This window comes from Coregonus clupeaformis, chromosome 5 (assembly GCF_020615455.1).
Source record: "Coregonus clupeaformis isolate EN_2021a chromosome 5, ASM2061545v1, whole genome shotgun sequence".
In the NCBI taxonomy this organism is placed as follows: domain Eukaryota; kingdom Metazoa; phylum Chordata; class Actinopteri; order Salmoniformes; family Salmonidae; genus Coregonus; species Coregonus clupeaformis.
The window spans coordinates 8685111-8698460 of record NC_059196.1 but is presented as its reverse complement, the minus strand read 5'-3'; the positions used below and the strand labels follow the sequence as shown (position 1 = coordinate 8698460).

The following is a 13350-nucleotide window of genomic DNA, read 5'->3' as shown; positions in this document are numbered from 1 at the left end:
TCACCTGGCCCCTTTTATGAATGTAATTTGTTAATACCTGGTATAGTTTGGTAAATATGCACTTTTATTTTCACATGAAATATGAAAGCTGACGTTGTGATCCAAGACACCCACTATCTGTAAATGTTTGCATTGTCTGTCAATTCAGGTGTGAACAGATCATTGGTCATGTTAAACTTGTTTCACCATGACAACTTCAATTGCTGAATAGTGATAAACAACTTGCAGGCATCTCTATCATTGTCTAACATAATGCTATTTGGAACTCCTTAACATATATTTAAAGATGCAATAAGTCCGTTTTTTCAAAATATTTACACCAAAATGTGTGTGATATCCATTGTTGGATAAATGAAAGGTCATGATTTATTTGCCTAATTTTGGATAGCCTATACATCTCCTTAAAAATGATATAGAATTTTCCCCACCAATAGTCGGGCCGAGAATTCCACTGTCATTCAAATTGAAATAAGTCAGATATGTCCGGCAGACTACATAAACTCAAGATAACTGTGCCATTTTAGTAGAAAAATGCAATTATGCTTTTTAAAAAAGGTTTAACAACTAGCCCCGCCTTAATGTTGCACAGTCTGTATTTCTGCTCGTAATAGTTGGACCGACTGTTCCACTGGCAGTGTTGAAGGTTACCTCGTGCGTAGTGCGTAAATGGTGCGGGTAGGAGACGGATATTTCGCTGCTCTCACACATAGGCTACGCTTCATCAACGACGCTGAATGAAGTTAGCCTGAATCTTATCTAAGGTTTTCAAGTAAAAAAAAAAAAAAACATGAGTAGGATATTATAAAACAATGTTTTTGTGAAGAGCGTTCATCAGACCATATGGCAATGCCTTTGGTGGCACAACTTCTCCTTTGCTTCTGAACAACCAGAATCGATGAACAAGTTGAGAACTGTGAGAAAAATGTTCATGCCAAACAGAGGACATCAAAAGCGGTGAATTTGGATATCTTTGGATTTAAAAGACGGATCCTTATAAGAGCAGTGATTCAATCAAACTTATGGCGTGAAGGTAAGAGCATATCTTGCTCTGACATCTAAACATTTACATTTTAGTAATTTAGCAGACGCTCTTTTCCAGAGCGACTTACAGTTATTGAGTGCGTACATTTTCATTTTCATACTGGCCCCCCGTGGGAAACGAACCCACAACCCTGGCGTTGCAAGCGCCATGCTCTACCAACGGAGAGGGGACTATAAACATCTCTAGAGATGAAATTGACACTGTGTCCACATTGAAAAGTAGACATAGGCTACCGGATGCCTGCACTATGAAGTAAAGTGTAGGCTAGATCCAGTTGCTTAAAGTGATATTTCAAGATCATAATATAGTTATTCGTTTTTTTCATGTAATGAAACATTCTCCCATATACATTTTCAATTGGTAACAATTTGCGCACGACTGAATTTGCTAAATGTATGAGGAATTGAGTCATTTATTACTTTGGAGCATATGCTGAATGGCAGTGATCATTTCATGATCAACTAAATGATGTGCTCCAGGCTTTACCATTTTACATGTGTGTTTGCATGTGTGCCTGCGTGCGTGCGTGCGTTAATATGTGTGTGTTTTTGCGTGCGTGCCTGCGTGCATGCATAAATATGTATGTGTCTGCTTGCTTAAGTTTGTGTGTGTGCATGCGTGCATATGTGTGTTTGTTTGTTTGCATGCTCTCTGCATCAACGTGGACTTTTGTAGATTTAGGGATAATTTCTGTGTAATATGTCACAGGTATAATACAACATGAAAAGGTTACCTATTGGTCTTCTACAAAGGCCTTGATGATAGGGCAATGCAAACAGATGATAATGTACACACACTCACCACTAGTAAGATTTAAAGACTTATTGAATGTTTATGGTCTGCTCTGCTCCAGTGATGGTGTGTGTGTTTGTGATCCTATGAGGGAACTGCCTGTTCTTCTCATGCAGCTTATTTTTCCTATCAACATCCTCTAAGAATAGCAGCACCATCATTAATATGTCTTAAATGTGTTGCCTTAGCATATAAACTACTAGTACATACATTATACAGTAGGCTATACCTAAATCAATGAGGGTTATACATGTAAGGGGTTGTGTTTTGACCATACTTTATTTTTGTATTTGTATTTATTTAGTTATATAATTTTAAAAACATTACAATACATTTCACAACAGATTTCAGGCCACTACTCTACTACCACATATCTACAACACAAATGTGTGTATAGTGTGTATGTTATCATATGTGTGTGTGTGTATGCATGTGTCTGTGCCTGTGTGTATGTCTCTTCACAGTCCCCGTTGTTCCAAAAGTTGTATTTTTATCTGTTTAAAAATAATAATCTGATTTAGCTAAAACAGTGTTTGGTCCCTCGCAAGTAAATTATTAGATGAACAATGATGAAAATAACAAGGTGTGATCCACAGCCGGCAGTCGTACTCATGACCAAAGATGGTGATGATAATAACTGATATTTTCATCATTGCTCATCTAATAATTTACTTTTTTAGCAAAAAATGCTGGCAGGCGTTTGATACAAATTTAAAGCAATTACACAATTACTGAGAAATACCAATTAGCCTGAATGGTGACAAAAATTAAAATGACTCAAAACTCTCCAACTGCAGATGAACATCCTTAAATGCAAACTGCAGAGAGACAGGGGAATAAATGTACACATAGACACGTGTGCTATAATTATTTGAGCCACAGAAAATAACAATTATTATTGCAACTGAATTGCAGTGATTTTTGGTCTGATTAAGCTATGTTATGGTTATTTTATGATTATTTCTGTTTGTGCTGTCCATTGCCTTGCTTACTGGCAGGTCGGAAGCCTATAGCCCCATACCATCTCAATACGATCCTCTCAGCTCTCTGGTTAGTCTGTATCTCACTCTTGTGCTGCTGATGGCAATCCAAGCTGCTGAAATTACGCTATAGATCACGGTTTCCCAAACTCAGTCTTTGGGCCCCCACTGGGTGCACATTTTGGTTTTTGCCCTAGCACTACACAGCTGATTCAAATAATTAAAGCTTGACGAGTTGATTATTTGAATCAGCTGTGTAGTGCTAGGGCAAATACCAAATCGTGCACCCGGGGGTCCCAGGACTGAGTTTGGGAAACCCTGCTTATAGATTGCCTACCCTAGCTGTTTCTGAACAAGAATCATTTGAAGAAGTAGAACAATCAGGCTTTGTTTACATGCCTGAGTCATGGTTGGTTTGTTTGGAGGTAGACTGTAGGCTTCAGCAGATGTCCCACTGGCAGATAGCTAGCTGTCTCCCATTATTTATGAAGAACTCCATTGCATAGTTGAGACACCCCCACACTTGTGGTGTAGTCTGCCAATACACCATGGCTTATGTTTGCATACCTTCAGTTTCGATAACAACAACCTTCAAATAACAACACATTAAAGGCATAGTTTTCTGGTGTGGTTAGTCATTATGTGACATTGAAAGCTCATTACATTGGAATTTGTAACCAACAACTGGAATGATATTCCCACTTCAAGTCCCTTTTTCCGAGTGTGTCAACTGCCGGACATTTCTTGTGAGCAATACTCACTAAAAGGAGAGGAGATGTAGTAGGTCTACTTATGATGGTGCAGGTTACAGTCTTCTGGTGTGTCTGGTCATTAATGGGCTGTTGGGTTCAACATAATGAAGGGGTGTAAAGTGTCTGACCAGGAATGAGCATGTTATGTATTTTAGATGGTATTTTACGGCATGTGTGATATGTTCAGGCAAACCTGGGTTCAAATAGCATTTATTTTCTTCCAAATTCAAAGTGTTTGATTGTCTGGAGTGCCAGTTGGGCAGGGTTTGCACTTTTAGGACTTATTCCATTGGTTCAATTGTGTCAGGCAAGTTCAATCAAGCACAGCTCAATTATTTTATAGAAAATGAATACTATTTGAACCCAGGTCTGATGTAGGGTATCCCTTGTATTTGTTGCATCCAAAATACCATCTACTATATACTGTCTGGATAACACCCCTTCTTATTGAAACACAGAGGAATACATCTTTACGTAATAACATAGGTAAGATCTCAATTGCATACTCCTCACGTCCTCTCTCCTAGGCTCCTTCTCAAAACCCATTGGAGGAGAAGGTCAGAGGGGAGGGACCTCTGGCTTTCTCGTCCAATGGGTTTTGAGAAGGAGACAAGGAGAGAAGAGAGCGGACCGGAGGAGTATGCAATTGAGATCTTGCCATGATAATCTTCCCTACTGAGCAAATGCCCGAATAAACCTTCAGTTGGCCCTTAGTCCCTTTGAACTCTTAACCTAAGCTGATCAAAACGTCATACATCTGGCGTCACATTTGATTGAAATGCTTCCTGACAAACCTTATCTAAACAAATGGTCCATGGTGAAATCCTCGCCTTATCGTAAGTAAGCAGTCTTGGTTATTTTGGATGCTTAGAAGCGGAGATCCTTTCTCCCCCTCTATCTCTCTCTCATTCACTGCAGGATTATAAAGAGACAATGCTCCCCTGGGAGACGTTTAACTCCTTTAGTCACAGTCAGGCTAAATTGTCAAAGCTCTCTCCATAGACATGCACACACATGCACACACGCACACGCGTGCGCACAACCATGCACACAGGCATACACACATTCATGGGGATGTCCTCTATGGTTACTTCTGCATGGCAAGATAAAGTATCACAGGTACAGTAGTGGTGCATGGGTAAAATCACAGGGGAAGCCAAGCCAGGAAAAAATTCCATATGACGTTGTTTGCTCTATAACATGTTAGTTCATATGCCTTGACACCGTGATATATAGGCCTAAGGCAGAGACAATAAGAAGACACAGAGGCAGAATAAATTCAACCATGCCTTTGTTTCATCACAAAACCGGAGAGCAACATCTGTCCGGTGAAGTCCACAAACATTTTGCATGTAACAAACAGTTACATGACCTACAGCATGGTCAAGCAAGTTCATGTTTCCGACATTTTCGGACTACTAAACAACCATTGATTTAGAACCACGGAGAGTTACTGCAAGTCGCAAAGAAAACACCAAATAATTGCAACATTACCGGCAAAATGGAAGCGGAAAGAGGAAGGGGGAAAAAGTAAGGAACTTGACTGTCGGCCCTGCATTAAAGAACATAATTGGTTAAAGAAAATTGTGATAAATAAAAAAGTATACCAGTTTCATTTAAGGACCAAAGGATTGACAGCTGTCCCATGTGGATTGCAAAATAGTTGGGAAGAGATTTTTGATGTACCGATTCCATGGCATAGTGTTTATGAACTGATTCGCAAAACGACGCCGGATTCAAAACTTAGAATTGTTCAATTTACCAATAGAATGTTATTTATATATACAATCTTCCCAGCTCTGCAGATTTTGCTGCGAAGAGACAGAATAATTAGATCATTTGTTTTGGTACTGTCCATTTGTAGCTTGTTTTTGGTCACAGATCCAGGAATGGCTAAAGGATTGCAATATTTACCTGGAGCTAACCCTGCAGATAGTACTACTGGGTGATCTGAAAAGTCATAGTCAATCGATCAATAATATAATAATACTTTTAGCAAAAATGATTATTTTAAATGTACAATCTGTAGAAACAATGAGAACAGAACGGTTCAGAACTTTTGTGAAACATCACAGTACAGTTGAAAAATATATGGCAAATAGAAATCCAATATGAATGGTGTTAAGAGAGATGGGAGGTGTTGAATGCAGCTGAAGGATGGGACTAATAACAACTAACAACAACTAATAACAACAAGATAACAAAGTACAGTGGGGAAAAAAAGTATTTAGTCAGCCACCAATTGTGCAAGTTCTCCCACTTAAAAAGATGAGAGAGGCCTGTAATTTTCATCATAGGTACACGTCAACGATGACAGACAAATTGAGGAAAAAAAATCCGGAAAATCACATTGTAGGATTTTTAATGAATTTATTTGCAAATGATGGTGGAAAATAAGTATTTGGTCACCTACAAACAAGCAAGATTTCTGGCTTTCACAGACCTGTAACTTCTTCTTTAAGAGGCTCCTCTGTCCTCCACTCGTTACCTGTATTAATGGCACCTGTTTGAACTTGTTATCAGTATAAAAGACACCTGTCCACAACCTCAAACAGTCACACTCCAAACTCCACTATGGCCAAGACCAAAGAGCTGTCAAAGGACACCAGAAACAAAATTGTAGACCTGCACCAGGCTGGGAAGACTGCATCTGCAATAGGTAAGCAGCTTGGTTTGAAGAAATCAACTGTGGGAGCAATTATTAGGAAATGGAAGACATACAAGACCACTGATAATCTCCCTCGATCTGGGGGCTCCACGCAAGATCTCACCCCGTGGGGGTCAAAATGATCACAAGAACGGTGAGCAAAAATCCCAGAACCACACGGGGGGACCTAGTGAATGACCTGCAGAGAGCTGGGACCAAAGTAACAAAGCCTACCATCAGTAACACACTACGCCGCCAGGGACTAAAATCCTGCAGTGCCAGATGTGTCCCCCTGCTTAAGCCAGTACATGTCCAGGCCCGTCTGAAGTTTGCTAGAGTGCATTTGGATGATCCACAAGAGGATTGAGAGAATTTCATATGGTCAGATGAAACCAAAATATAACTTTTTGGTAAAAACTCAACTCGTCGTGTTTGGAGGACAAAGAATGCTGAGTTGCATCCAAAGAACACCATACCTACTGTGAAGCATGGGGGTGGAAACATCATGCTTTGGGGCTGTTTTTCTGCAAAGGGACCAGGACGACTGATCCGTGTAAAGGAAAGAATGAATGGGGCCATGTATCGTGAGATTTTGAGTGAAAACCTCCTTCCATCAGCAAGGGCATTGAAGATGAAATGTGGCTGGGTCTTTCAGCATGACAATGATCCCAAACACACCGCCCGGGCAACGAAGGAGTGGCTTCGTAAGAAGCATTTCAAGGTCCTGGAGTGGCCTAGCCAGTCTCCAGATCTCAACCCCATAGAAAATCTTTGGAGGGAGTTGAAAGTCTGTGTTGCCCAGCGACAGCCCCAAAACATCACTGCTCTAGAGGAGATCTGCATGGAGGAATGGGCCAAAATACCAGCAACAGTGTGTGAAAACCTGGTGAAGACTTACAGAAAACGTTTGACCTGTGTCATTGCCAACAAAGGGTATATAACAAAGTATTGAGAAACTTTTGTTATTGACCAAATACTTATTTTCCACCATAATTTGCAAATAAAGTCATAAAAAATCCTACAATGTGATTTTCTGGGAAAAAAAATCTCATTTTGTCTGTCATAGTTGACGTGTACCTATTATGAAAATTACAGGCCTCTCTCATCTTTTTAAGTGGGAGAACTTGCACAATTGGTGGCTGACTGTTTCAAGCAGACCACCATAGTCCCCGTGCCCAAGAACTCTAAGATAACCTGCCTAAATGACTACCGACCCGTGGCACTGACGTCTGTAGCCATGAAGTGCTTTGAAAGACTGGTCATGGCTCACATCAACAGCATAATCCCAGAAACCCTAGACCCACTCCAATTTGCATACCGCCCCAACAGATCCACAGATGATGCAATCTCTATCGCACTCCACACTGCCCTTTCCCACCTGGACAAGAGGAACACCTACGTGAGAATGCTATTCATTGACTACAGCTCAGCATTCAACACCATAGTGCCCTCAAAGCTCATCACTAAGCTAAGGATCCTGGGACTAAACACCTCCCTCTGCAACTGGATCCTGGACTTCCTGACGGGCCGCCCCAGGTGGTAAGGGTAGGTAACAACACATCTGCCACACTGATCCTCAACACGGGGGGCCCCTCAGGGGTGCGTGCTCAGTCCCCCTCCTGTACTCTCTGTTCACCCATGACTGCATGGCCAGGCACGACTCCAACACCATCATTAAGTTTGCCGACGACACAACAGTGGTAGGCCTGATCACCGACAACGATGAGACAGCCTATAGGGAGGAGGTCAGAGATCTGGCCGTGTGGTGCCAGGACAACAACCTCTCCCTCAACGTGACCAAGACAAAGGAGATGATTGTGGACTACAGGAAAAAAAAGAGGACTGAGCACGCCCCCATTCTCATCGACGGGGCTGTAGTGGAACAGGTTGAGAGCTTCAAGTTCCTTGGTGTCCACATCACCAACGAACTATCATGGTCCAAACACACCAAGACAGTCGTGAAGAGGGCACGACAAAGCCTATTCCCCCTCAGGAGACTAAAAAGATTTGGCATGGGTCCTCAGATCCTCAAAAAATTCTACAGCTGCACCATCGAGAGCATCCTGACTGGTTGCATCACCGCCTGGTATGGCAACTGCTTGGCCTCTGACCGCAAGGCACTACAGAGGGTAGTGCGTACGGCCCAGTACATCACAGGGGCAAAGCTCCCTGCCATCCAGGACCTCTATACCAGGCGGTGTCAGAGGAAGGCCCTCAAAATTGTCAAAGACTCCAGTCACCCTAGTCATAGACTGTTCTCTCTGCTACCGCACGGCAAGTCTAGGTCCAAAAGACTTCTCAACAGCTTCTACCCCCAAGCCATAAGACTCCTGAACAGCTAATCATGGCTACCCGGACTATTTGCACTGCCCCCCCACCCCATACTTTTTACGCTGCTGCTACTCTGTTAAGTATTTATGCATAGTCACTTTAACTCTACCCACATGTACATATTACCTCAACTACCTCAACTAGCCGGTGCCCCCCGCACATTGACTATGCAACGGTACCCCCCTGTATATATAGCCTCCCTACTGTCACTTTATTCTATTGTATATATAGCCTCCCTACTGTCACTTTATTTTTACTTCTGCTCTTTTTTTCTCAACACTTTTTTGTTGTTGTTTTACTCTTACTTTTTTGTTTAAAATAAATGCACTGTTGGTTAAGGGCTGTAAGTAAGCATTTCACTGTAATGTCTGCACCTGTTGTATTCGGCGCATGTGACCAATAAAATTTGATTTGATTTGATTTGATTTGACTAAATACTTTTTCCCCCCACTGTATTTAACTAATTATATGACTTCTGAATGTAATTGGTTGCACCAGATCTTATTTAGGGGCTTCATAGGAAAGGGGGTGAATACATATGCACGCACCACTTTTCTGTTATTTATTTTTTAGAATTTTCTGAAACAAGTTCTTTTTTTTATTTCACTTCACCAATTTGGACTATTTTGTGTATGTCCATTACATGAAATCCAAATAAAAATCCATTTAAATTACAGGTTGTAATGCAACAAAATAGGAAAAACGCCAAGGGGATGAATAATTTTGCAAGGCACTGTAGGCTACTGTATCAATCAATCATTCATTCGTTCATGCCATCACACAGCATACGAGACATTCATGCTTTGAAATGCAATGAAGCATTTTAGTTTTAAAATTAAATAACAAAGGGAGCTGTGAATAATTAGCCTAAACAATAAATAAACCGCAATTCACGAATGCATGCAACTGTTTTTAGTCTGCTATAATAAAGGCTTTATAAATATATATTTTTTGTTAAAACAGACTCTCTGGTACACTTATTTATTTAGCGTTGTTTACACTGTTCCAAATGGTCCGAAAAAAAGAAAAACATTGTAATCTAACAGCAACTGTTTGGCACACATAATACTCACGAAATGCTTGCTCCTATACCCTCCTTTTTTTTTATCTCCAGTAGTTTCCACAACTAAGTCAAATGTCTTCCACAGATCTGACTTCCCCTTTCCCACCTGAGCAACCAGTAAACTTTAGCCTGTTTCGAGTTTCTTTTTCACTTCCTCCGCATCCATTTTGCTGTCATGTGTAACTGTGTTTGGAGTTTGTTATAACCAATTCATTGGTGTGATTATGATAGGCTATAGATCAGGCCCTATGGTTCACGTAAAGAGAGCAAAGGTTGAGGGAATAGCAAATGTTTTTCCTAAACAAATTAGGGATTTGTAGGCATACTGTGTAAGAAACTAAATGGCTGAAAGGATGTTGCAGCTTCAGTGCAGACAGCGCAATAAACACTTGCTGTGCTGTGGTGCCTTTTCGCTGCAGTAGAGAGGAGATCGAGACAATGTGCTCCAGTCACACAGGCACTCAATGTGCAGGGATACTGGAGTGATGGAGGTAGATATGTATAGGGGTAAGGTGACTAGGCAACAGGATATAAGATAAAAAGAGTAGCAACAGCTTGTATGGGAGTTGGTGTGTGTGTGTGTGTGTGTGTTGAGTCAGTATAAATGTATGTGCATATTATGTGTGAGTGAGAGGATGATGGAGTGTGTGTGTGTGTGTGTGTGTGTGAGCGTATAGGGCCCTGTGAGTGTACATAGAGACGGTGCAAAAATAAAAATAAAAGGTCAATAAAGATACAAGGTTTACTCAAATAGTCAGTGCAGCTATTTTGTTTAGATATGAAAGACTACAAATTACCCTTTAGATATTTTATTTATTTTATTTTTAGTCATTTAGCAGACACTCTTATCCAGAGCGACTTACAGGAGCAATTAGGGTTAAGTGCCTTGCTCAAGGGCACATCGACAGATTTTTCACCTAGTCGGCTCGGGGATTAGAACCAGCAACCTTTTGGTTACTGGCACAACGCTCTTACCCACTAAGCTACCTGCCGCCAGGTAGAGCGACTACGCTGTTCAGTTATTTTGTCTTTGATGCGACTTGTGGAGAGCACCGTGGCATCAAGCACAATTGCAAATCTGATTTTCTTCCAACATTGCAAGACAATTGAGTGAGTTTTGATGTACAAGTCGCAAGATGCAATGAATTTATCATAGAATGCTGGGTATTTATGGAATTTGCATCGAGGAAGATTGAAAAAACACAAACTTAAAAGTTATCAAAGGGAAAACCGTCTTAGAAAAGCTTTTAAAGATAAATGTATTGTAGCAGCGTGAATTCATACACAAATTAATCTCTTTAGTAACAAAAATGACCTATGTTAGTCACAAACCCATGGCAAACATCTAAACATCTCTAACAGGTTGAAGGCAGAATTCAAAAAATTGTCCTGTCATTCTCTGTTGCTAGCTGCTTCAGGTAGGGCTTTACCTACAAGCATGAGCTTCACCTGGGTCTCATATGCAGACAGCTGAGTAGGAAAGTAGGAAAATGACCTCACCAGAGACGTGGCTGGTTGTTAGGAAAGAGCTTCCCCACAACCTAATGAGGCAGTTGGAGGCTTGTTAACGTTCCCCTTCTCTGCTTCCTCCAACAGGCAGATGCTCCACAGCTTCCCACATGACTTTATTTGAGTAGCTAGTAGCTAGAATCAGTAGAACTACTACCTGGTATGTTATATTCTGATAGCATGTCTGGGCATGTCTAAAGTTAGGATTGTTTTTAGAAGGCTATTGGTTCCCAATGCTTACATTACAGTTTATGGATGGACATATAATCTATGAGTCAGTTCAACTGGTGTGAACTTTGACTGTTGTCTTCTTGAACCCATCTGGAGGTTTGTAAATATTTCATTAGTAGGATTCTATCAAAAGTGTTGTCTTCTCACAATATGGTCAAAATTAAATGTTAGCTGTCAATGTATTGGATTGTTTACTGGCCTTCACTGAACACACTTTGTATCAATCGTGAGTAATGTAAATCGTTCATATGAGCATTTTTCTTCCTCAATGTTTGCAGCATTCACCAATGTTAGCAACTCGAACAGGTAAACAAACAATTGCCCGAGCTGTAAAATATGTGACCTGCAAGTCTCTTCCGTAAACATTTATAGAGTGATACTTCATGTTCAATGTATCAAAGGGAGGTTTGTTGATGTTATCAACTGTCATTTGAATCACCCCCTCAAACATCCCCTCAAAGGCTTAAACAGTTACTCACCCATATCTGACCACCTGTATTTGATTCCTTAACCCTACACAGGAATACCTCTTGGATCCGAATCAATTGCAATTGCAGATCGTACTTTAGTTGGAGCCTGAGAAATGCTGAATTATTATGACTGTAGAAACACACTCCCCTGTCCTTGTGCAGATCGAGGCCCCACTGTTTTAGAATTAATTTTGTATCTGGAACAGCTTATATTATTTTATTAACTCAATCAATTCTCTATTTTTCCAATTTTATCTTGTTTAAAAAAAAAACTTATCTGGGAAATGTTCCAAACAGAAATAGATTCACATTTAGAGGGCAAGGATGGTAATTAATCTTAGGGATGTAACTATTGAAGGAAATAATTGCACAAAGAAGATAAAGGGAAGACACTGTAATTGCTACTGTATGCAGGCCAGGGAGGGCTTTCTCTTCTCTGCACAACAGAGGTACAATCACTCTGCTTAGAAAATGGCTAAATGATGACTACCTACCCAAAGCATATCAGTAGGTAGCCAGACCGAGGCAAAATGGGTATATAATCAAATAATTTACATTATTTAGCAGACGCTCTTATACAGAGCGACTTACAGTTTGTGAATGCATACATTTTCATACTGGCCCCCCGTGGGAATCAAACCCACAACCCTGGCGTTGCAAACACCATGCTCTACCAACTGGGCTACACGGGACAAATTGTATTTGTCACATGCACCGAATACAACAGGTGTAGACCTTACAGTGAAATGCTTACTTACAAGCCCTTAACCAGCAATGCAGTTTTAAGATTTTTTTTTTTTTATCACAAAAAAATACAATATAAAATAATACGAAGTAAAAGTAACAAATAATTAAAGAGCAGCAGTAAAAATAACAATAGCGAGGCTGTATACAGGGGGTAATTGGGATAATATGTACATATAGGTAGAGTTATTAAAGTGACTATGCAGTGTAGCAGCAGCGTAAAAGAGGGGTGGAGGGACAATGCAAATAGTCTGGGTAGCCATTTGATTAGATGTTCAGTCTTATGGCTTGGGGGTAAAAGCTGTTTAGAAGCCTCTTGGACCTAGACTTGGCGCTCCGGTACCTCTTGCCGTGCGGTAGCAGAGAGAACAGTCTATTTCTAGGGTGGCTGGAGTCTTTGACAATTTTTAGGGCCTTCCTCTGACACCGCCTGGTATAGAGGTCCTGGATGGCAGGAAGCTTGGCCCCAGTGATGTACTGGGCCGTACGCACTACCCTCTGTAGTGCCTTGCAGTCGGAGGCCGAGCAGTTGCCATACCAGGCGGTGATGCAACCAGTTAGGATGCTCTCGATGGTGTAGCTGTAGAACCTTTTGAAGATCTGAGGACCCATGCCAAATATTTTCAGTCTCCTTAGGGGGAATAGGTTTTGTCGTGCCCTCTTCATGACTATCTTGGTGTGCTTGGACCATGATAGTTTGTTGGTGATGTGGACACCAAGGAACTTGAAGCTCTCAACCTGCTCCACTACAGCCCCGTCGATAAGAATGGGTGCGTGCTCGGTCCTCTT

At 41.0% G+C, this 13350-nt stretch overlaps 1 protein-coding gene across 2 annotated transcripts in view; it reads left to right on the top strand.

The window, feature by feature from the left end:
- The first annotated feature begins 609 nt into the window (after positions 1 to 609).
- LOC121561077 (D(2)-like dopamine receptor) overlaps positions 610 to 13350 on the top strand; it is a 37717-nt gene continuing 24976 nt past the window's right edge. For both annotated transcript variants that reach the window (XM_041873763.2, XM_041873761.2), the window contains exon 1: positions 610 to 1030. The gene's annotated coding sequence lies outside the window, so the exon portion shown is untranslated. The remainder of the gene's footprint in view (positions 1031 to 13350) is intronic.